We start from the raw sequence: 3,474 nt of genomic DNA, 5'->3' as shown, positions 1-3,474 counted from the left end.
ATGAGTTTGTGAAGATCCTCTCTTAGCTATCATTTCAGAGAGTTTTTTCCTCTGTCATTGTAAGAGAGCAATGAAGGACTCAGTGAGAAATCTGTTACCAGAAATCAGTCTCTGATTTGGGGGAGAGTTGGTGGTTTATGATCTAAAACCCAAGCCAGAGAGATTTTCCTAAATCACTGAAAGCAAGTTGGTGCAGGAGAAGATATTAAGCTGTTAGGGGGTTTCAAAGCCAGCTCTTTGATGTTTCCCTAGAAAGTCTTGAAGCTGGAAAAGGAGAAGCCTCTAAATCCCAGCCCTTGTGTGTGTGTATGTGTGTGTGTGTATTTGTTAAGCAATTACACAAACAAAAAGATAAACGCATTACCTTTCTCTCTCCTCCCTCCTGGATATCCAACCCCCCCACCCCCACCCCAGGCCATCTTCTGTGCAACCTCACTTCTGCAGGTCCCTGGCAGCTTGGCCTGTGTCAGACAATAGATATGCAAGATAACAACAGGGCAGTCGTTCTGAGGCCTTGGTCTTTATCAGGATTAACTGTTACATCAATAAGCAAAACAGGGAGGCAGGGTTTTTCCATCCCTGGCCTTTGCTGTTCCTGGGTACCAGATGGCATTTATAGCCATGAAAACAAAATGCTGCAAGTTAGAATGTTGACTAGGAACTCTTCCACTTGATCACACTGTCTGGGGCTCACTTTGATGTACAAAACCCTCCTACGATAATGAAATGCATTGGCAGCTGGCTAATGGCTGGGAAAGTGCAAACCCTGCGCTGAACTCTTCCCCGAGACTATTCAATGGCAAGGTGGTGTCAGGCCCGGAGCTGGAGAAGGAGCAAAGAGGCTCGTTGCCAGGCAGGCCCGGGACTCTGGGGCAAGCAGCTGAGGAGAGACTGGTATTTTTCCCCCTTCAGTACAAGCGGTCTGTGCCTGCAGCAAATGAGCAATAAATCCATCAAGGCCAAGCTCAGGCTTATTTTGAACTGGCTGCTGGAATGTGTAGAAGAGCCTCTGCACACACAGGTAAACAAAGACCGGCTACCCGAGCGCAGGTGATCTGAGAGTTGTTAGTTTTCCCTCGTGCCCACGGAGGACCTGGCCCTCATCTTTATGCAAGGGGAAAACAAAAAAAAGTCTTACGAATTACATTTGACTTTGCCGCTGCAAATCTTCTCACTGGCCTGATTCAAGGGAAAGTAGAGCGCGCATAATTGGGGAGGGAGGCGTTTTCTCACCCTTCTGTCCCTTGATGCTACAGCCCACTCCATGGAGGTACCGCCTGGGTACCGGCCCCTGTGGAAAGTCCCCTGTGCCCCTGTCCCCTTCCGCCCCACAGCCCCACCCCAATCCCAACTGACTTGCTGGCCCCCGAAAGTTCTTCCAGCACCTGGACTCCCCCCATTCTAAGCAGACACTCTCCTCCGATTCTCTAGTTCGCTCTTATCTCTGTGGTTAGTTAGAATGTGAGCTTAGGGCCGTAAATGCTTTTGGACCAAAGGCCAGGTAACTCTGGGCCAGCCCCTGGCCCAGATCCAGCCTGCCGTGTGTTTCAAGACTGACAAGAGTTTTATGTTTTTAAATGATTGGGGGAAAAAAAATCGAAAGAAGAATATTTTGTGTCACACGATAATGCTATGACATTCAGACGTGAACGTCCGGAAAGTCAGGTTTTTCTGGCACACTGCCCCTCGGGTCGCGCATGCATTGTCTCGGCCGGATCTGCAGTACCGCTGGGCAGCTGAGTCCTTGCCTCAGAGCCTCGGGGACAGGCTGCAAAGCCTAAAATGCTTACTCTCTGGCACCTGAGCGAAAAGTTCAATCCCCTGCCTTAAACTTGTTGCAGAACACAGAGTAGGTGCTGAATGCCCCTCTCTGACCATTCCTGGTTTTTGAAGTTTGAGAAGTTCAGCTGGGTGGGAAGTTCTCCACAATCCCAGTGTTTCCATCACCTTTACCTGGAAAAGTTGTTCGTGCCACCGTGGGAGACACTTTCCTTCCACAGAACTTCCTTCTGAGCTTAAAATAGAACCAGCTTTTGAAGTTCTTGCTAAAGTTTCCTTTCTGGGCTTTGTCTCCCCACAGTCAACTCCTACGTTGGCATTTAAACAAACACTTCCGGGTCAAAATGTCCCAAGGGTGTCTGTTCAGCTTGAGTGGAAATCCGAGGGGAAACTTTGGGTGGGGGGAGGGGGTGGTGGTGTCTGATGATGATGCTTCGTACCCTGGCATTTTCCCTTTCCAGACGCCCTCTGCCAGTCCAGAGTCGGTCACAAGTCAAGGCTGGAAGCTTATCTGAGCCAACAGAACTGGATCTGCCCATCCCATAGCTGGTGTCTGTGTTTCTGCTGGGAGCTCTGCCTTTGTCAAGTCAAACAGTGTGTTTAAAAAAAAAAAAAGTCATTGACCACGTTTTTGTTTCCTCCTCATCCTGTTTGTCAGGGGGTACTGGTGTGTGGTCTCTAACTTCCTATCTACTCCACTTTGTCTTACGGTGCTGGGACCTTCTTTTTGAACTCTGGCTTTCATGAGATTGTTGGCCACAACCATTCTGGGTCTATTGAACATAGAATCTTTCTTGGCCAAAAGTTACAGTGGTTGGCTCTACGTGATAAATTATGGTGACTGTTTGTTTCTTTGTACTTTTCTGTGTTTCCCAAGGGGAACATGTATTTCTTTTATATCAAAGAGAAAAAAGGGTAAAAAAAAAAAAAAGGTCGTAAAAGTACCAGTGTAGTAGTGATCTCTACTTACTGGTGAGTGTGTCTCAATTCCTTCCTTTCTTCCATCTCTTCTTGAAGTGCATCCAGATATGTACAGATGGTATGTAAATCCATGGAACTAGATAAACCAACTCTTGTAAGTTATGACTTCATTTAAAAAATATGTATGAGAGATGATGTCTGAGAGTGAGTTGTGTGTGCATATATGTATACATATACATACATAGGTATATATACATATACATAGATACATATATATACATACACACACACACACACACACAACCCAACTAGATTTCCAGTTTCCAGGTCCAGGATCTAAGGGCAATAAGTAAAAAGATGAATGACTGGAAAAAAGACCTGGAATGATATTCATCGAATTATCAACAATAGTTCTCCCTGTAAGTAGATTTAGGGGTAATGCATGCTTTTACTTTATGCTAAACTTGTTGGATTGTTTTAAATTTTTAACTGTGATGATGTACTATATTTGTAATGATAAAAATACTTGAAAATAATGAAAAACTCCAATCCCACATATATCTTCCACAGACCTTTGAATATCCATTGTCCGCACCTACATCTGTTATTAATCAGCCCCTTACTTACCTACCCCCTCTCATGGCAAGAGACCCTGACTCTTAGAACCCTATATCAACCTCCATGGAACAGTTGAAAAATGCTAGTGTTCTGGCTCAGCTGGGATGGGTAAAGGGAGTCAAACTTATTTTATGGCTTCAGATTTTTGGGTTATGC

At 45.4% G+C, this 3,474-nt stretch overlaps 1 long non-coding RNA gene across 1 annotated transcript; it reads right to left on the bottom strand.

Annotated features, from left to right (window-relative positions):
• Nucleotides 1-500: 500 nt before the first annotated feature.
• LOC145721864 (uncharacterized) lies at nt 501-2,360 on the bottom strand. The gene is made up of 2 exons (XR_014145835.1): nt 1,954-2,360; nt 501-1,104 (listed from the first exon to the last, which is right to left on the bottom strand). It is a non-coding gene; the product is annotated as an uncharacterized LOC145721864 (long non-coding RNA).
• Between the last annotated feature and the right edge of the window lie 1,114 nt (nt 2,361-3,474).

The sequence above is a fragment of the Leptonychotes weddellii genome, chromosome 5, assembly GCF_054177405.1.
Source record: "Leptonychotes weddellii isolate Sample4059 chromosome 5, ASM5417740v2, whole genome shotgun sequence".
Lineage (NCBI taxonomy): Eukaryota > Metazoa > Chordata > Mammalia > Carnivora > Phocidae > Leptonychotes > Leptonychotes weddellii.
The sequence above is the reverse complement of the archived record's forward strand: the minus strand, read 5'-3'. Positions and strand labels throughout refer to the sequence as shown.